This window comes from Heptranchias perlo, chromosome 34 (assembly GCF_035084215.1).
Source record: "Heptranchias perlo isolate sHepPer1 chromosome 34, sHepPer1.hap1, whole genome shotgun sequence".
Taxonomy (NCBI): Eukaryota; Metazoa; Chordata; class Chondrichthyes; order Hexanchiformes; family Hexanchidae; genus Heptranchias; species Heptranchias perlo.
In genome coordinates this window covers 26909558-26931343 of record NC_090358.1, presented here as the reverse complement: position 1 = coordinate 26931343, position 21786 = coordinate 26909558, and the positions used below count along the sequence as shown (strand labels likewise).

At 41.1% G+C, this 21786-nt stretch overlaps 1 protein-coding gene across 3 annotated transcripts in view; it reads left to right on the top strand.

Annotated features, from left to right (window-relative positions):
• The window catches only part of arnt2 (aryl-hydrocarbon receptor nuclear translocator 2), a 316675-nt gene that overhangs the window by 131632 nt on the left and 163257 nt on the right, over positions 1–21786 (top strand). The window lies entirely within an intron of this gene.

Genomic DNA, 21786 nt, shown 5'->3' with positions numbered 1-21786 from the left:
TCTCTCTCTCATCCTTCACTTCTGCTTCTCTCTGCTCACTTACTCTTCAACATTTACTCTTCTCTTGGCAGCTCTTTGTCCCTTGCTTCCTGTAACATTTTTGCTGCCTTGTGGGAAGGGTGCAGTGTTGGTGAGGCAGTTGGGTAGGAGGTGGAAGAGATCAATAGTTATGTCTCCGTCGATGCTCTGCATGGTCAAGCCCTGTGCCCCACAATTTGAGAACCATTCCTGTAGTACATTATTGAAAGATAATCTGTTCATATTTCATTGTTTTATTTGTGTATATTTGTGCACATCAGTGCAGGAGAATGGAATGTTTTTTTTACTTTGTTTCTAAACATGCATCTAACCATGTTCGGAATTCCCAGGTAATTCCCTACAAATTACCCGATGATGCACCTTAACCTGCTCTTCAGGAGAGCACTATCTACCTCTGCAGCATAGTTTTTTTTCCAAATCTGGAGTTGCTGTCCTTTATATGGAGTAATATTGCCAGATTACTCCACATTCTGTCAAAACGTAAGCCCAGTTGCATACTGTAACATAGTTACTCTGTATTCAACTATGTTGGACTTTTTTTGAAGCAGTCTGGAATGCTACTTGATGAAATATTGGGGTCATATCCCTGATGGTGTTCTCAGCGACTGCACACAAATTCCACGTGCATCACAGATTCGGGCTTGAGCGCCGAATTACACGATTAAAACGTAAGTTTTTTTTGGAGGCTGCGCTAAGCGCATGCACAAAGTTCATTATCCTTCCCTAATTTCACTCATTCTTATTTATGCAGGTACCGCAGTAGATTTCACAACGTTTATGGGCTTTTCATTTCTGTAGTGTTACTCACCCTTATAAAATGGGCACTTTGTGGCTTCCATGCTCTGGCCTTGAGAACTTGGATTCTTAAAAATGTAATAAATAGTTTCGAATAATGTTGCAAGTTTTGATCTGGCCTTCTCAGTGCAGTACTGAGGGAGTGCTACACTGTTGAAAATACTGTCTTTAGGATGGGATGTAAAAGATCCTATGACCCAATTCAAAGAAGAGTGGGGAATTCTCCCGGTGATCTGGCCAATATTGATCTCTCCACCAACATCACTAAAATTAATACTCTTCTTTTAGAATCATAGAAAATTTACAGCACAGAAGGAGGCCATTCGGCCTATCGTGTCCGCACCAGCTGAGAAACGAGCCACCCAGCCTAATTCCACTTTTCCGCATTTGGTCCGTAGCCCTGCAGGTCATGGCTCTTCAGATGCACGTCCAGGTATTTTTTTTAAAGGAGTTCAGGGTTTCTGCCTCTACCACCCTCTCAGGCAGTGAGTTCCAGACCCCCACCACCCTCTGGGTGAAAAAAATTTTCCTCATTTTCCACTCTAATCCTTCTACCAATCACTTTAAACCTATGCCCCCCTGGTTATTGATCCCTCTGCTAAGATAAACCAGATAGGTCCTTCCTATCCACTATATTTAGGCCCCTCATAATTTTGTACACTTCAATCAAATCGCCCCTCAGCCTCCTCTGTTCCAAGGAAAACAACCCCAGCCTATCCAATCTGTCTTTTTACATATCTTCTAGCATTTCATCCAATATGTCCTCATCAAAGGGGGCAGTTCTTGCATTTTCCCCTTAGTGAGATTCCATTGTCCCAACAGCAGTCACACAAAACAAGTACCATACTCATTAGAGAGCAGCCGTTTAACTGAACTGCTGCTCTCCCTATTCTCTGCTCACATGCAGCCATATTGTGCCCTCTACTAGTGAGAATTCACAGAAAGAAAGTGCAAATTATTGTAATTAGTTGACCTAACAAAGTCAGCTCCCCATTTCTTCACCACAAGCGTGCTTGTGCATACAATGATCCTGTGGCCATTTTGCCCACGATAGCAAAAATGGAAAATGGCCCTGTTCACTAGTTGGGGTGCGATATAACCCCTTTTAACTACAATGTAATTCTTAAGAAACCAAATGGAAAATTCCATGAGCTGTGTCTTTAACAAATGCTTACAATTACAACTAGCCTCCTCTCAAAAGCAGTATATATTGAAGGATTCCAAGACCATGAGGAGAATGCAGAAAAAAGTTACCAGAATGATACCAGGGATGAGGGACTTCAGTTATGTGGAGAGACTAGAGAAGGTGGGATTGTTCTCCTTGGAACAAAGAAGGTTAAGAGGAGATTTAATAGAGGTGTTCAAAATTATATGGGGTTTTGATAGAGCAAATAAGGAGAAACTATTTCCACTGGCAGGATGGTGGGTAACCAGAGGACACAGATTTAAGATAATTGGCAAAAAAAACCAGAGGGGAGATGAGGAGAAATAATTTTACGTAGCGAGTTGCTATGGTCTGGAATGCACTGCCTGAAAGGGTGGTGGAAGCAGATTCAGTAGTAAATTTCAGAAGGGAATTAAATATATACTTGAAAAGGAAATATTTGCAGGGCTGTGGGAAAGAGCAGGTTAGTGGGACTAATTGGACAGCACAGGTACGATGGGCCAAACAGCTGCCTCCTGTGATGTATAATTCTATGATAATGCTATCAATTTTCCATTATTTTGCCCATCAATTTTCATCGCTTAAGCCTCCTTTTTTAAAGGCAATGACTTTTCTGAGATACTTTTTCAGAAGGGAGAGAAATCCCTTTAGTGCCTTGCCTAATGTGGCCCTTTGTTCTACAAGACCCTGACTGGGTCAACAAGGTATTTTGAATAGCAGTCAGAAGTGGGATTATTTTTCCTTCTCTTAACCCAAAGGTGGTGAAGCGAATCTAGCACTCTCATTGCTAGACATTTAACCAACCCAGAACAGCTCTGTAGAGGCCAGGTATTCAACCTGGGAGCTTCTCGATCTATATAGCCCAGTGTCAAACCAAGCGTTACTTTTACTCAATGAACCATGGAGGTGGGTAGGTTCTCCTTCACCCACCCTTCTTGCCCCATTGATTGTGACTGGGCTGTTTCAGCCTCTGAGAAAAAGTATAGCTTAGTGTTTGTAATACTTAAAGAATCCCTGTTTGTTTGTTTTTTAAAGAGACCATCATGACAGCTCATTCAAATACATTGCAGCCTTGTAAATGACTTTTATTGATTGGAATATTTTTTTCAAAGTATTGCTGAGGGCTAAAATATATGCCATGCTTTATAATTAATCCATGGTGTTCCATCTTTAACAATATAGAAACCTAGTTTAGAAATTCTCTTTTTAAATACATTTTTGTTGCATTTAAACTTCCCTTCTCCCTTGCCCTCATCAGCTTATTGCATGGTTTCAATATTTTCCTGCCTGATTGGTCCTGTGTTAACTAATTGTAATTGGGACAACGATGGGAGCACTTTATTGGCTGTAGTAATCCTGAATTAGGGAAGGAAAAAAAGGCTAGGGTTCCTTCTTATTACTATCCAGTGAGTGGGTAAGAGTCTGTCTGTATGTGTCTGTCTGTGTGCATGCGCCGTGCATGTGATAGAAACAGATTGATATACTGACATACTGGGTAAGGGTAGGATTGTACTCCCTTGTCCCGGCATCTACAATCGAATAACACACTGATATCCACTCTCCAGGTTCAGATATGAAGGATAAGCTAAGATCAGATCAGCCAAGATCTGATGGGCGAAGTCTCGTCCTTCAGTCGCATGAATTACCATCGTCAGGATAGGTGAATGAGGGGAGAAAATGAAAGAAGTGACACATTGGAAGAACTTCCCTTGGTGTCATACATATCCCATTGACCACTGACACTGAATTTCTTTGTAATATAGAACACTGTCATTGATATGAAATGAACAGTGAGTCTCTCAAAATCATGTTTTGAATGGAAGGTTAATTCTAACAAAGGTAAATCTACTTCATGTTAAATATTGGTTGGATATATAAGGCAATTTATATAATTCAACACTAGATAATTGCTTGTGACAATACATCTGAAGCTTTAATGTATCTCATTGGAAACTCAAATTATTTTACAGAGACCATAACTTCATTATCATACATGTTCTGATCAGGACATGTTGACAGGTATACAACAGAGCTGACATCAAGTGTCCTTTAAGAAATACTGTTGTATATCAGCAAGACCAGCAGTATCTTTGACTGCTCCTTTAACTTTGCAGCTTCCCATGTCAATATAGCAAGTTATGTGGCTGCTGCTGTGTAAGAATAGTATGAGGTAATGCCTGTTTTAAAAAAAAAAGCCCAGGAAGCATTCTACTGATGACCCTCCTCTTCCAGATTTTGAAAGAATTATTCACTATCTACCATATTGAAGGCCGTCTGTTCCAAAAGCATAGTGCTCTGATCTGGCCTTGTTTTGGTGGAGATAAAATTCCTTTAATCAGCCATGACATCATGAGGGCATATAAAGTTCATTCTTGGCAAAAAGTGCATTTTAAATTTAAAGGCTAAACATTAGGAAGAAATTGGGTTCATTTTCTATATCAGATGCTAATGTAAGAACTTTATAGTTTTCCTTGCATTAGAAGTGATTAAATATTGCCTGCTTTAATTTAATTAATGACCTTAAATGGATTTGACTCACTTTTGCCACAATAATCTATTATTGGGTCTAAAAGTTTTTTCCTTTATTTTTAATCTTCCCTTCTCCCTTAGTTATTTTCTCTCTCGTTTTTGATCTCTGTTGATTATATTTGCAATTTTCTAGCCAAAAGGGTAAAAAAAAATCCACCAAACCTGCGTCGTAACCAGGAGTGGAAGCCAGTTTATCCCTCATCACGTGATGTTTTGGCAAACGTTAGGAATTCATTTGAGAGCGTCGTTCCACCCAGCACTTCACCACTGGACCTGCATTTTAAGTTCATACTGGATTCACTACTACAGAACATTGATTCATTTTAGCAATATCATTTAAAACACAGGATGGTATACATAAGAACATATGAGAAAGCACAGGAAGCAACCATCTGGTCCATTAAGTCTCTCTTATCCAGACACAGTGCAGCCCCCTAATGCACATGCACCATCAGCCCCTCATCCTGATCCCCCGAATCTCTCAATCTCTTGATCGGGATAAAAAAACAAACAAACGTGAGGCCACTATGGTAAAAACTCTGGGAAATTCCTCTCCAATCCCAAAGGCAATCAAGCAAGCTCCAGGCGGTGTATCAATAATTGCAGCCAACTTTGACCTGCCAGCCATAACTTGAGATGACCTTCTTTCTCTGGAACTGGTGCAGAAACCTTTTGAACTAACCACACATTTGGTCATCTGTTACAGAGCTCGATGATTCTATGAAAAGAAATATTCCCTAGCATCTAACCTAACTCTTTGCATTCATATTTTATATTCATGCCTTCTAATTCTACCATCCCTATCTTATTCAAATAACCTATCACTTGAACAGAACCTATTACTTTCAATACTTTAAAAACCTAGTCAGATCTATCTGCATCTGTTTTTTCCAATGAAGAAAGCCTCTTTTCCTTGAGCCTTCCTTGGTATGAGAGCTCTAAGACAAGGTATCATTCTGTTTGCCCTCCTCTGAGCCTTCTCTAGGCCCCTGATATTCCCACTATGTGAGGAGGACACAGTATTCTAAATGTGGCCATGTATAAACTAAGTGTAATATTCCTAGTTTTATATTTGCTGACCTAGCAATCCACCCTAACGCCCTATTTGTTTTCTCTATGGCCTTGTGACACTTATTGTGGACCTTCAATGTTTTATCCACTATGAGCCCTAGGTCCCTCCATATTCTCCATATGCCTGCAAGCACCCAGATCCAGTACACATTTATTCACATTGAAGGGCATCTGTCACAGGTAAGCCCAATTCATCTAAATCGGCCTGTACCCTGTTTGTTCCATGTTCTTAATTCAAGGCCACAATTTTGTGAAATCAGCAAATTGAAGAATTGTTCCTTTAATGCCTTCATCCAAATCAGTAATGAAGATGAAGAGTAAGTGTTCCGACATGGATCCTTGCAAAGACTGCTCTCATCACTTGACCCCATGCAGAGCTGCTTCCATCAATTACTACCTTCCATCTAGGAGAATGCAATCAATTTACTATCTAAAAATCTGTGCACTATTTCTACACAATGAGACACAATAACCAACTGTGTGGCACTTTGTCAAAGATTTTTTGGAAATTAAGATATGCACTATCAACTGAGCTACTATCATCCACCAATCCCGTCACCTCTTCAAAGAATTCAGCCAGGTAATTGAGACAACGGCTCTGTATCCTAAAGTATCCTCTGTATCCTGTGCTGATATTCTCTAATGACTGGTGATCTTTCCAAGTAATCATGCAACGCATCTCTAATAATACCTTCCAGTATCTTCCCTACAACTGATGTCAGGCTAACTGGCCTATAATTGCCTATATAGTAGTTTTAGATGTTTTTTTCTTATTGTTATACAGAAAAGCTTCGCTCCTTCATTCAAAGATAGTAAAGCTATTGTTCACCCTTTTTTGCTGAGATTTATAGACCACTTAAAATACTTTTAATGAAACAAATTCGGGGGAATTTCTTCTGACGTTTTTCTTGAAGCAATACTTGAATGCTCTGTGACTCAACCCAACAACATAAACAATAACCTCTCTCAAAAGTTTGGGCTTCAGGTAGGTCAAATCTTACATTAATGTAACACAGAAGAAATAACATTCACTTGTATTATATAGGATCTTAAGAACAAATAAATGGCTTCGGAAAGGATAGAGCTTACCTGACTAAGCTCACAGAATTTTTGAAGCAGTGACATTTCATACATGGGGAAAGCCATATGACATACCTAGATTTCCAAAACGTTTTTGAGAAACTTGTTAATTGTAAGTTAAGGTAGGTGGCTATCAAATAGATGTGGCTAAAGCTAAAGAAGCAGAAAGTAGCCATAAGGAGAACTAAGTCAAAATGGAGGTTGTATTGGTGCCCCAGGATCTGTGCTGGGATGACTTCTGTTCCAGGTATACATTAATTACCTGATTGCGAAGACTTAGTGTAAGGTAGTTAAGTTTGCAGATGACAACAGCTTGGAAGAGGGATGTTTGTGGACAGAGAGGCCAGCTATGAACTTAAAAAGAGACCTCAACAGGGTGTGTGTCTGGGCTGATTAGAAAATTAAGTTGAATATGCAAGATACTGCATTTATCAGAAGGAAATAATAGGAGAGACTTACCCTATAGGTGGGACAGAGAGGGAGGTTGAAAGAGACCTGGTGGTTGACATGTGCAAGCAATTTGAGGTGACTAAAAAGTAAACCCAAGATGATGCTGGAGCAACACCTTCATAATCCAAAGCAGAAGGACAAGAGTAGTCATGAAGGGAACATTTAGGTTAAATGGCCAGGAATTGTTCTTTACGCAGAAGGTGATCAAAGCCGGAATGTGTCAGGAAGGGTGGATTAGGCCATGATGCTGGACTCATTTAAGAAGGAGCTCGATGCTGTAATGGGAAGGTGGAGGAATGACATCAAGTGAACCTGCTTAATCCAAACTGATCGTGAGTTATAATTTGAATTATTTGATAAATATAGTCAGTGTCAATTGTCATTCGTTACTTGGCTGACACTGATCTGTCAGTATTTATGGCTGATGCACACCTTAGCTGATACTCCCCAAAGTCTGTTGCCGATGAAGCTAACGATGCTGGCACTGGTAAGTCAGTCACTCGCTCGTCCCCAGGCCCAGGTGAAATTTGCAATTCAAGCGTCAGGCTCGGGCAAACCAATCTGATGGTAAATTCCTACAGGCCTTTCTATCATTAACCAATTTTATGGGTAAGTTTAATTTCTTGTCATAGAATCACACAGCACAGAAGGAGGCTTTTCAGCCCATCATGTCTCTCCCGGCTCTTTGAAAGAGCTATCCAATTAGTCCCACCCCCCTGCTCTTTCCACATAGCCCTGCAAATTTCTCATTTTTGAGTAAATATCCAATTCCCTTTTGAAAGTTACTATTGAATCTGCTGCCACCAGCTTTTCAGGTAGTGCATTCCAGATCATAATAACTTGCTGCCTTAAAAAAAATTCTCATTTCCCCCCCTGGATTTTTTTGCCTCTGCTTACTGACCCTCCTACACTCTATCAAAACTGCTGCATAATTTTGAACACCTCTATCAAATTCTCCCTTAAACTTCTCTGCCCTAAGGAGAACAATCCCAGCTTCTCTAGTTCCTCAACCCTGGTACCATGCTGGTAAATCTCTGCACCCTCTCCAAAATAGTTTTGTTTATGTGTTATGTTTCATATGTTATTTTTAGCCATATGGACTCTTTTAGTAAAGAAGAAAAGTGTCAGACAAAACTGTCTGAAGAAATTATTTGAATCAATTTTGTTGGTTCACTTTCTCCTTTCTTTTCCTTTTGGCTGTTGCTGTTTGTTTTTGATTCATAGCCATTTACACTTCTTGATTAGTGGTTTTCATTCCTGCTTGCTGACTGATACATGAATATGAAATTTGAGTGAATTAAATGAAAGTTTACACAGAGATTTACAATATGATAGATAAGATAAAAGTTGCCTCTAATATTACTCATTGAACTACCATGGCATTGCTCCATAGTGAGTCAGAGATTATGCTGTTAAAAGGGGGAGTGCTGGGCCATGGAAGTGGGAATGGGTGTGTAGCCTATTGAAGAACTAAGGAAAGATGTTGCTCAGAAGCAGTGAAGCAAACTTTTTGGTACTTGGATAATTAATATGTCCCATAAACACTAGCGAGATAAATAGTGAGCATAGGAGGTGGGGTGGCTTTGTTAGTAAAGGATGAAATCAGAGCAATAGTGAGAAAGGATATTGGCTCAGAAAATCAAGATGTAGAATCAGTCTGGGTGGAGTTAAGAAGCACCAAGGGACAGAAACACTGGTGGGAGTTGTCCATAGGCCTCCAAACAGTAGTGGTAATGTAGGGGACGGCATCAAACAGGAAATTAGAGATGCATGTAACAAAGGGTACTACAGTAATTGTGGGTGACTTTAATCTACATATAGACTGGCCAAACCAAATTAGCGATAATACTATGGAGGATGAATTCCTGGAGTGTGTACGAGATTTTGTTTCGACCAGTACGTGGAGTCAACCAGGGAACAGGCCATTCTAGATTGGGTATTGTGCAATGAGAAGGGGTTAATTAATCTTTTTGTGCGGGGTCCTTTAGGGAAGAGTAAGCATAACCAGATAGAATTCTTCATTAAGGTGGAAAGTGAAGTAGTCCAATCTGAAACTAAGGTCCTAAATTTAACAAAGGAAACTATGAAGGTATGAGGAGTGAGTTGGCTATGATAAATTGGGAAGCTTCATTAAAAGGCATAACGGTGGATAGGCAATGGCTAACATTTATGGAACGAATGCATGAATTGCAACAATTATACATTCCTTTCTGGTGCAAAAACACAAAAGGAAAAGTGGCCCAACCATGGCTAACAAAAGAAATTAAGGATAATATTAGATCCAAAGAGGAGTCATATAAAGTTGTCAGAAAAAGTAGCAAGCCTGAGGATTGGGAGCAGTTTAGAATTCAGCAAAAAAAGGACCATGAGATTGATTAAGAGGGGAAAAATAGAGTATGAGAGGAAACTTGCAAGGAACATAAAAGTAGACTGTAAAAGCTTCTACAAGTATGTAAAAAGAAAAAGATTAGTGAAGACAAATGTACGTCCTTTACAATCAGAAACGGGAGAATTTATAATGGGGAACAAGGAAATGGCAGAGCAATTAAACAAATTTTAAAAAATTTGTTCATGGGATGTGGGCATCGCTGGTGAGGCCGGCATTTATTGCCCATTCCTAATTGCCCTTGAGAATTAAACAAATACTTTGGTTCTGTCTTCACGGAAGAGGACACAAATAACTTCCCAGAAATGCTAGGGAACCGAGGGACTAGTGAGAAGGAGGAATTAAAGGAAATTATTGTTAGTAAAAAAAAAATAGTGCTGGAGAAATTAATGAAAGCCGATAAATCCCCAGGGCCTCATGATCTGCATCCCAGAGTACAAGAAGAGGTAGCCATGGAAATAGTGGATGCATTAGTTATCATCTTCCAACATTCTATAGATTATGGAACAGTTCCTGCAGATTGGAGGGTGGCAAATGTAACCCCACTATTTAAAATAGGAGGGAAGAGAGAAAACAGGGAACTACAGACTGGTTAGCCTATCATCAGTAGTAGGGAAAATGCTAGAGTCTATTATAAAGGATGTGATAACAGGACACTTAAAAAAATATCAACGGGATTAGACAAAGTCAACATGGATTTATGAAAGGGAAATCATATTTGACAAACCTACTGGAATTTTTTGAGGATGTAACTGATAGAATAGATAAGGGAGAACCAGTGGATGTGGTTTATTTGGATTTTTAGAAGGCCTTTGATAAAGTCCCACATAAGAGGTTATTGTGCAAAATTAAAGCACATGGGATTGGGGGCAATATACTGGCATGGATTGAAAATTGGTTAACAGACAGGAAACAGGGAGTAGGAATAAATGAGTCTTTTTTGGGGTGTCAGGTGGTGACTAGTGGGGTACCGCAGGGATCAGTGCTTGGGCCCCAGCTATTCACAATATATATCAATGATTTGGACGAGGGAACCAAATGTAATATTTCCAAGTTTGCTGACGACACAAAACTAGGTGGGATTGTGAGTTGTGAGGAGGATGTAAAGAGGCTTCAAGGCGATTTAGACAAATTGAGTGAGTGGGCAAATACATGGCAGATGCAGTATAATGTGGTTAAATGTGAAGTTATCCACTTCGGAAGGAAAAACAGAAAGGCAGAGTTTTATTTAAATGGTGATAGATTGGGGAATGTTAATGTGCAAAGGGACCTGGGTGTCCTTGTACACCATTCACTGAAGTGCAGCGATGGTTCACCAGATTGATTCCTGGGATGGCAGGACTGTCGTATGAGGAGAGATTGGGTCGACTCGGCCTGTATTCACTCGAGTTTAGAAGAATGAGAGGTGATCTTATTAAAACATATAAAATTCTGACAGAGCTAGACAGACTGGATTCAGGGAGGATGTTTTCTCTGGCTGGGGCATCCAGAACGAGGGGTCGCAGTCTCAGGATACGGGGTAGGACATTTAAGACTGAGATGAGGAGAAATGTCTTCACTCAGAGGGTGGTGAACCTGTAGAATTCTCTACCACAGAAGGCTGTAGAGGCCAAGTCACTGTTTAGATTTAAGAAGGAGCTAGATAGATTTCTAGACACAGAAGGCATCAAGGGGTATGGGGAGAAAGCAGGAAAATGGTATTGAGATAGAGGATCAGCCATGATCATATTGAACGGCAGAGCAGGCTCGAAGGGGCACATGGCCTACTCCTGCTCCTATTTTCTATGTTTTAATTATTTCTGGTAAACAATTTAATCAAATTTTCAAAAATTAAAAAGCACAAGTGCTCATCACCCCTCTGTTTATCTGTGCCTTTCTATTTGAATACAAAAGAATAAGCAGTTAATAATAGTTTTGATATGAAACTCTTACTAAAGGTGCTTAAATTAATCTGCTAGCTCCTTTTCAAAACATTTGGGAAAATAGATACAAGCTCTGTTACAGCCTGAACAAAGACCTGCTTCGACATTTGCACTGAGAAAAATACATTTGCTGTAAACAATCATTGTTTTTGAACTCTCGTGTTCTGCACTAATTCTAATTTTACTAAACTTAACCTTAAAATTTGTCATTCCAATTTTATCTCTTACTGCTAAGTGAAGTAAAAATCATGCATTTGATATAAGTTTAAACATGAAGATTCACCTGGAAAAAAAATGTTGTAATTTATTCTACAGCTTGTCCACAAAACTCCAAAATGCTGGTAGAACCTGAAGAAAGGATTCAAGTTATACACTGACTCACACTGATGCATCCTAGGAACTGTAGGAACAGGTGTGGATGACAGATCTGGGACAGACATCTACTTGCAGCCCAAGCTTTTGAGAGGGGCTATTGCCCTGAAGTCATGTAAATGAAGATAGTCAGAGACACAAAAGAAAATTGATAGCTAAGTTTAACCATGTTATTGTGAAGTATCTAATTGTTTTATTGTTATTAGAAACCTTATTCTGAGCCCTGGATGTTTGAGTTTTGGGAAAAGAAAAATGAAAGGTTTTTGGAAAACCATTTGAGTGATTTAATTGGTGCACTTTCTGTTGTTTAAATGGTAGACTTTTATTACTCTCTTGATTCAGGAATTGTCTCCTTGGGTTGGAAAATTGCCAATGTCACTCCATTATTTAAGAATAGTGGGAGAGAGAAACCAGGAAATTATAGACCTGTTAGTATAACGTCTGTTGTGGGGAAGTTACTAGAATCTGTTATTAGGGACAGAGTGACTGAGCACTTAGACAAATATGAACTGATCAGAGAGAGCCAGCATGGATTTGTGCAGGGTGAGTCATGTCTAACTAACCTAGCTGAATTTTTTGCGGTGGTTACTAATGTGGTAGATAAGGATATCTATGGATGCTGCTTATGTGGACTCTAGAAGGCATTCAATAAGATTCCACACAAGCGGCTCTTAACAAAAATGAAAGCACATGTAATTGGAGGCAACCTATTGATATGGGTAGGGAATTGGTTAGGAGGTAAGAGATAGAGAGTAGAGATAATAGTTATGTACTCCAATTGGCAGGATGGCAAGTGGTGTCCCTCAGGAATCTGTACTGGGGCATCAGGTTTTCACTATTTATCAATGACTTCGATGAAGGAATAGAGAGCCGTATATCTAAGTTTGCTGACGACACCAAGTTAGGTGACACAGTAAGTACTGCAGATGGGAGCAGAAAGTTGCAATAGGGCATTAATAGAGTAAGTGAATGGGCAAAATTATGGCAGATGGAGTTCAATGTAGGGAGGTGTGAGGTCATCCATTTTGGACCTACGAAAGATAGATCAGAGTATTTTCTGATTGGTTAGAAGCCAGGAACTGTGGAGGAAAAGGGAGATTATGGGGTCCTTGTACAGAAATCATTAAAAGCTGGTGGACAGGTACAAACAATAATTAAAAAGGCTAATGAAGTTTAGCCTTCATCTCAAGGGGGCTGGAATAGAAAGGGGTGGAGGTTATGCTACTGTTGCATAAAGCTCTGGTTAGACCCCATCTGGAGTACTGCGTCGAGTTCTGGGCACCACACCTCAGGGAGGATATATTGGCCTTGGAGGGGGAGCAGTGCAAATTCACCAGAATGATACTGGGGCTAAAGGGGTTAAATTATGAGGACAGGTTGCATTGACTAGGCTTGTATTCCCTTGAGTATAGAAGATTAAGGGGTGATCTACTTGTGGTGTTTCAGATGATTAAAGGATTTGATAGGGTAGATAGAGAGAAACTATTTCCCGTGATGGGGAGTCCTAAACAAGGGGGCATAACATAAAAATTAGAACTAGGCCTTTCAGGGGTGATGTCAGGAAGCACTTCTTCACACAAAGGCTAGTGGAAATCTGGAACAGTCTCCCTCAAAAAGCTGTTGAGGCTAGGTCCAGGGTATTAAGGGATATGGAGCAAAGGTTGGTAAATAGAGTTGAGGTACAGACCAGCCATGATCTAATTGAATGGTGGAACTGGCTCGAGGGGCTGAATGGCCTACTCCTGTTACTGTGTTCCTAAAAGTTTTGAATTGTTGCCATTTTAGGAATAATAAAATTAAGCTAATGAACGAATGTTGAGAAACAGTCTGACTCTAGAACATGACACAGGAAATGTAATGGACAAATATGTGCACACGTAGTGTTTATATTAGTGGATTGCTAATGGATGTCCAGTGGCATTTCGCATAGTAAATCAGAGGAATCGTTGTTTTGTAATAGTGAGTTATGCCAGTTAATGAAAACAGGGATTTATGGTGACTGAACAAGTAAATAGCTATTTTCCTATGTGATATTCTGGTGCTTTTGTCAATGTTTTGGGGATAAAATTTTGTGATTTTTGTGCAGTTTTTCTTAAAATCTGTTTTGCGGGACTGAGCTTTGGTAGCATGGGGAGGGCTGGTCCTAGTGGTTTGGCAGTACTGGGGAGATTCCAGGATCTGGCAGCACTGGAGGGAAGAGTTATTGAGATCTGACAGCATTGATGTGGGATCCCAGTGTTTGATTGACAGAAGTGGATGAATCCTAGGGGTTGGAAGAATGGGGGACCAGGAGTCCCAAGGTCTAGGAGTTCCATGATCTGACGACAACAAGGCAGTGGTCCCAGGATCTGACAGCATCAGGGTGGGTCCCAGAGCGGGTTGGTCTAGGTCCTTCCCAAAATTGGCAGGATGGGGAGTGGGTTGTATTGTCTGGGAGAGGGGATACCAGGTTTGGCAGAACTGTGGGGAGACAGGTCAAGAATCAGATCTTACCTATCTCTAGCCCTTAGTTGTAATTCCTATTCTTGTGCCAGTCCTATTCCCAATGTCTAGGGTCTATTCTGAGCCTCAAGCTGGTTTTTAGCAGTAAATGCACCTTACACTCTATTTGTCTTGTCTTAGATTATCAATTGGCATTTCGTGCTAATATCGGCTTTAGGTCCCAAATGAGCCTGATAGGCCAGCAACATGGTTGTGTGGACGAGAATGGATATGGAATACGGATCAAGGGACAGGCCGGGCAGCGCAGGAACATGTTGGCGGGGCATGGGCAGTTGAGTAGGGCAGCAGTCTGGTGGTTGAGGATAGGACGTCGGGGGCACCTCCAGAGGCAATGCTCAGAGCCACACTGGGGGACAGAAGGTCATGAGCATTGACATTGAAGTGAAATTTGATTGTCCAATCCCTGATGGAGGTTAGGGCTTGGGGGGCAGATTCAAAATCTAATAGATGCATTTCCAACAGAGGTTGGGCAACTGTATGGGTGAGTTGCAAACTTTCACAGTTTTCAACCTATTTATTCTGTTACAAATTGTATTTTTTTAACGGAGTGAGTATTGGCACCACTGTGTCAGCCAGTGAATTGGAGACGGGGTGGGACTTACGATAGGACTTACACCAAACAGTCTATTTTACAGCAAACAGAGTTTATTTACTCAGCAAACAGCCTATTTAAACAGGTCTCTACGCACTACAGCAAACAACTCATGACCGAAACTATAGCAAAGTCTCCCGATAAAAGCAGGATTATTCCTCCAGCAAAATGCAGTGAGTGGAGGATAGTTACATAATACAAATGATGTGCCTAAAATCATTTCTAGTCACTCACAGCAGTGCGGTCTCCAGGCGTGTTTGACGGGGGAATTACCCCATCATTTCCATTCTGGCCGGGACTTGTGATGTCACTATATGCAGCCATTTGTAAAATTTGTGTAATTGGCTAGCATAGGGAACAAAATAGCGGGCTAAGAAGTTTTTGAGTGATTTGATTGCTTTGCTGTCGGTTTAAGAACTTTGTATAGCAGCCATGTCATCCAGATTTGTTGCTCTTTCATAAACATGTAATTTCAGCCATGAATATGTAAGAAATTTGGCTTGATTTTGCTTACATGTAGTTTTGATTAAGTGAGACGTGAACTGCACGCAATCGTGCTGTTTTTATAGCAACAGATGTCCTGAGGCAATGCTAGCAGTGATGCACTGTTTTGTAACCAAGGCTGTTATGCCTTGTGATACACAATGTGCATTCAAGACCTCTGATTTGCAGTGACTAAATAAGTCAAATTCCATGTTTATTACATGTTATTCTGGAATTTTTACCAGTACTTTTGGCATCGCACATCTGCCCATTTTTATGTGAAAACAGGAAATAAGTAGCCTTGATTATTTTTGCTCCTTTACCTATGTATTAATTTTATTTTATTTATAGGTGTCAGCCGTGGCTCAGCGATCGAGCTCTCGCCTCTGAGTCAGAAGTTTGTGGGTTCAAGTCCTACTCCAGAGGCTGACATAGGCTGACACTCCAGTGCAGTACTGAGGGAATGCTGCACCGTCGAAGGTGCAGTCCCTCGGATAAACTGTTAAACCGATGTCTGCCCTCTCCGGTGGACATAAAAGATCCCACAGCACTATTTGAGGAAGAGCAGGGGGTTTTTCCCCGGTATCCTGACCAATATTAATCCCTCAACCAACATGACTAAAACAGATTATCTGGTTACTATCTCATTGCTGTGCACAACTTGGCTGCCGTGTTTCCCTACATTACAACTGTGACTACACTTCAAATGTTGGCTGTAAAATGCTTTGGTCATCCTGAGGTCGTGAAAGGAGATATGTAAATGCAAGTTCTTTCTTTCTCTTTTTTTATTAAACCTTTTCAAGCCCAGAATATATAGGAAGATGATAGGCAACATGTAGCAGAGGAGGTGGATATATGAAGCAGGATTTTAAATGGGAAAAACGGGGGGGTGGGGGGCATTGAAAATTGCAACAATTTCAGTTGGTTTTAGTAACCAACCCGCTCCCAGGAGGCGGGCGGGTTGGTTACTAAAACTTTTCAAGGAGTCTGCGGGCCTCCATTTTGAAAGGTTTTGCGATTTCAACCTCTGGGGGCCCAGGATTCCCGGGCCTTCTCCTTCATGCCGCATGAGAGGAGGCGAGAAGGCCAGAAACTGCAGGTAAGTGCCTTTAAAGCACAGCTTGTGGCCCTGGAGGAGCAGGAATGCTTCCCCCAGGCCCAACAAGTCCACATCCTGCGACCCCCATGATGATAACCCCCGACCACCACCACCACCCCCCCCCCCCCCCCCAAACCGGTGACTGATACCCGATTGCCTCCTGGATCTCAACCCCCTTCCCCAGGTGACTGACACCTGATCACCTCCCTCTCCCCGCCCCCCCCCACCCCGATGACTGACTCCCACCCCCACATGACCCCCGATCTCTCTCCCCCCGGTGACCCCCGTGCCCACCAATGCCCCCCCACCCCATCTATCCGTTCTGAGACTTACCTGAAGATGTCCTCTTCCTTTTCTACTCCCGTCCGACTGAGACCAACTGCCAATCAGGCCGGCCTATCGGATGGCAAACCAACAAGAAAAATGCCCTACCACCAAATCGTAAGGACGTCCGGGCAACCTGTACTTCTGGGTTTTCCGTTCGCGATTCGACACCCCCGCCCCCGGCCCCCTTCCCAGCTCCAGGCTAAAATCCTGGCTGTGGAGTTTAGCAGTAATGGATATGGTTGTCCGCTTAGCAGAAGTTATGGGGGGGCCACCAGGTATTCGGTAACACTCGGGAATGGTGGAATGTGGAATTTGACAAACGGGGTAAATCTTAGAGGAGGTGGCTCAGACTTTAGCACTAGTGAGGAGGTCTCGGGATTTGGCTGCACTGATTGGAGTTCCTGGCTTCTGGGAGCGCTGGGATCAAGAGGACCTGGGAAAGGGGAGTCCTGAGGTCTAAGGGTAATGGTATATAGGGAGTTCTGGTGTCCATGCTGACCTACATTGGCTCCCATTCCCACAATGGCTGAAATTTAAAATTCTCATCCTTGTGTTTAAATCCCTTCATTGCCTTGGCCCTCCTTATCTCTGTAACTTCCTCCAGTCCTATTGCTTCCCTCGAACTATCTGTTCCTCTCTCTCTGACTGCTTGTATATCTTTCCTTCCCCTCATCCCACCATTGGCAGCTATATCTTCAGCCCTACCCTTTGGAATTCCCTCCCTCTCCTCCTTTAAGACTCTCCTTAAGATCTACCTCTTTGACCAATCTTTTGGTCACTCCTCCTAATATCCTTGCCTCGGTATGCTTTGGGATGTTTTCCTACATTAAAAATGCTATATAAATGCAAGTTATTGTTGTTTGGGAGACGGGCATCTCAGGGATCCAAGGTTTGGGAGCATTGTGAAAGCTAGAAGAGTCAAGTGGGTCCGAAGGGCGAGAGGGTAGGGGAGGTTCTTAGAGTGTGCATGTATCACGGGGTTGGATGGGGAATGTCCAGAGCCAGTGTTGTTGGGTGGGGGAAGAGTCCAGAGCCCTGGAAGCATTGGGAAGGAGTCTCTCAGGGTCTGTGATCACTGTTGTGAAGAGTCCTGGGACAGTGGATAAACATTTGAAAAATAAAAATTTGTAAGTATGGTGAAAGAGCAGGGCAATGGACTAAGTTCATATCTCAGAGCTAGTACAGGTACAACATCCCATTCCTGTGCTGTAAAATTCAATGATTTTTGTCTTCTGTGTAAAAAAAACAAGATACACAAAGATGATAGGCAATGTGAACCAGTTTGGAGTCAGATCCCTGCATTTAACAGTTGAGGGTGTAGAGACATGGGTTTAGGAGCACTGGGCTTCGCTAGCCCTGTCGGTAGGAGGGTGGTTCTACGATTTGGTGGACCTGAGGTGGGGGTCCTGGAGTTTGTTTGGGGTTGATAGTTTATTTGGAAAGCTTGTTCTACCTTCTCATTGTAGCTGGATAAATAGCTAGCACAGCTGCATAGCTAAATATTTCTGTAAACAAATGATTGTTTTGAAATTCTTAGTAGAAACAATTTACACAAGTACCTTAATCCTGTTTCTCTATGGTGGTGTCTCCTTCTGAAGTTAAAAAAAAGCACACTTCATAATTGTTTGCTCTGAAACTTCTCCTTAAACAACTTCTGAAATTTATCTTCCAACATGTTCATCATTTGGGAAAACAAACTGATATAATATAGCCTGTAAAAATGTCTTGCGTTTTTCACTGACCAAAATATGTATTTTCTGTTGACAGTGATCATTTTGGAATTCAAATGTTAAAAAAAACCCAGCTGTGCATTCTTTCTATCTTTCTTTCTTTCTCTCATGTACACACTCGCACACACTGTTTGAAGTCAAAAAAACATTAGGTATAAAATTTTGCCTGAAAATGTCGGCTATCACTATCTGACTTGTTGTAGTCTCAGGAGTGAGGAAAAGGTGACCCTCGTCACGTGCTGGGTTTATAAACCTCTGGTTAGATGCCTGCTCATTCATACTCAATGGGTAGAAAACTTGGCCCTTTTTTTAAAGCCGTGGTTTAAATTACATTTATTTAAACGAACACACCTGGGGTGGGCGGTGTTTAAAGCTGTCTTCGAGTGAGTTTACGCTGCAAATGTGGCACGTAGTGCCGAGATTGATAAATATTTTTGCTGTTTTTTAATAACTTGTGGATTTTAAGCACTCCAGTGAGGAAAAATGAGCTGTGTAGGATGGAATAAGTAGTAAAGGTTAGCCCAAAAGGTTTGGGGCCCCCAACAAGAGCTGCTCTGTGGCCCCAGATAGTCAAGCACCAAACTTGCATTTTCAGATGAATTTTGATAACATAAGAAATAGGAGTCGGCCACATGGCCCCTAGAACCTGCTCCGCCATTCAATAAGATCATGGCTGATCTTCGACCTCAACTCACTTTCCCGCCCGATCCCCATATTCCTTGATTCCCTTTATAGTCCAAAAATCTATCGATCTCAGTCTTGAATATGTTCAACGACTGGAGTTGGAGTCAACTTCATGACATGGATAGGTAGATGTTTGGAAGGTAGCTAAACAGGACAGTTCTCAGTGTTACAAATTTGGGTCTGCAGTTGATACCTTATCTGGTTCAGTGCTGTCAGTCTCTCCCATAAATTGAGTTTCACTGCCCTATATCTTACTTGCACAATAGCGTAACCCAGGGATGTAACAATAGTACCTCCTTGTGACATGATCCAGATAGTGATATCTTTCGCACGTTGACTCCTTCAACCTGTTCGAAGGTGGACTGAGCAAATAACTTGGTGAGATGAAGCCAGATACAAATTGTTAAGCTACACACAGTAAGATGAACATACAGAACTGCCGTTATGACCAGACTCACTTAATTTAATCTGTACAATTTATCTGCATGTAATAATACAAAATGAAGAATATATCATGCTGGCCCACATCACTGGGTCATTTTACTTGATTTAAACAAGATGGCTTTGAACTATCCTCCAGCAGTTCTAAGCTTGTTGCCTCATGTGAATGCCCTTACAGCTTTCCCTTCAACAAACCTGACTGTCCTTGAGGCCTTCCTATTACAAAAGCATGTAATTTTTCTCTTTTTCATAAATATATCCCCCTGTTCACAAACAGACTGGGATCAAATGACTTTCCAACGCAATGAGTGTGAGGTATTGTTTGAGTTACCTAGACAACCTAACATTGCTTATTGTTTAGCCTCTGGAGATAACAACTTCCATTTAATATATTAACCACCTATTGTCTAGGTGTCTCTTTTTATTAAAAAAAATACTCCAACATTGAAAGGAACTTGTTTTTGCCAATTATTTTTGTGAAAAAATGGTTTTAAAAATTCCTGAAATGTGACAGACTCATCCCAGGGATCACTCTTTATATGTGACATGGATTTGGAGTAGAGGGGGAGATATCCAAATTTGCAGATGATACTAAAGCTACAAGGTATAGTAAATTGTGAAGAAGAGAGCAGAAAATTATAATGGACTTAGGTTAAATGTGTGGGCAGAGGAGTTGAGAAGGCTGTTTTTAAAAAAAAAAAAATGCATAAGGGATCCTTGGCTTTGTAAATAAAGACATAGAGTACAAAAGCAAGGAAGTTATCTTAATAACACACTAGTTAATAACACACAGAAGTTATCTTAATAACACACTAGTTAGGCCTCAGCCTGGAGTGGAGTATTGTGTTCAGTTCTGGGTACCATACTTTAGGAAGGATGTCAAGGCCTTAGAGAGGGCACAAAAGAGATTTACTGGAATGGTACCAGGGATGAAGGATTTCAGTTATGTAGAGAGACTGGAGAAGCTTAGAACAGAAAAGGTTAAGGGGAGATTTTAAGGGGTGTTCAAAATCATGAACGGTTTTGGTAGAGTGAATAAGGAAAAACTATTTCCAGTGACAGAAGGGTCAGTAACCACAGATTTAAGGTGATCAGCAGAAGAGCCAGAGACAACATGAGGAAACAGTTTTTTTATGCAGCAAGTTGTAATGATCTGGAATGCACTGCCTGAAAGGGTGGTGGAAGCAGATACAAGAGTAACTTTCAAAAGGGAATTGGATAAATACTCGAAGGGAACAAGTATGCAGGGCTATAGGGAAAGAGCAGGGGAGTGGGACTAATTGGACAGCTCTACCAAAGAGCTGGCACAGGCACAATGGGCCGAATGGTCCCCTTCTGTGCTGTATCATTCTATGATTCTATTCCTGGACTTGTACACAGCTGATCCATGCACTGTATATGTTGTTCCTCTGCTTCCCAAATCTCTGAGCAGCGGATCAACGCATTTAGCAACTAACATTATTGAAAAGTTAAATCAGAACTGCATAAGACTTTTTCAGCTCAGCATGAGTGGCCCTGCGACCGCAAAATTTGCTGGTCCCCAGTGAGTCAGCCCTGAGTGTATCATATGTAGATCCATATCACATTCAGTCCTGAAGGCCGGATCTCTGGACAGGTTATGTTTACAGATACGTGCACAGTTCAGTAATAATTCAAAACTTGTTTAGCTAAGCTCCTGGCAAAGCCTCACAGTTTGACCAATGGTAAATGAGTGGGAATGAGGCATATAGAGAGATTCCATAAGCGAGGGGATATCAAACTGCAAACAGAACACTTATGTAACCTTTTTTAAAAAGATTCTATCGATTTTCTATAGTTCGTTCTTCACCTCTTCTACAGCGACGTAATTCAATTTCAGCAACCATAGCAGGGCTGATAACAATGGAACTATAGACATTTTTCTGACAAATTTCTATCGGTTTAATTAGTTCAGCGATTGTCAAAATTCCAAGATTAGGATTGGAATGTACTTATTGAAATAGCAGAAATATGGACTGCTTGCCAAGTCTTTCTATGATGATGTGCAGAAAGTACTTTGTTTTGGAACAAAAATGTTAGTTATAAGCAAACATTTATCCAGAAGTTTAATATAAGTAGCAATATGATTATGATGTTAAAT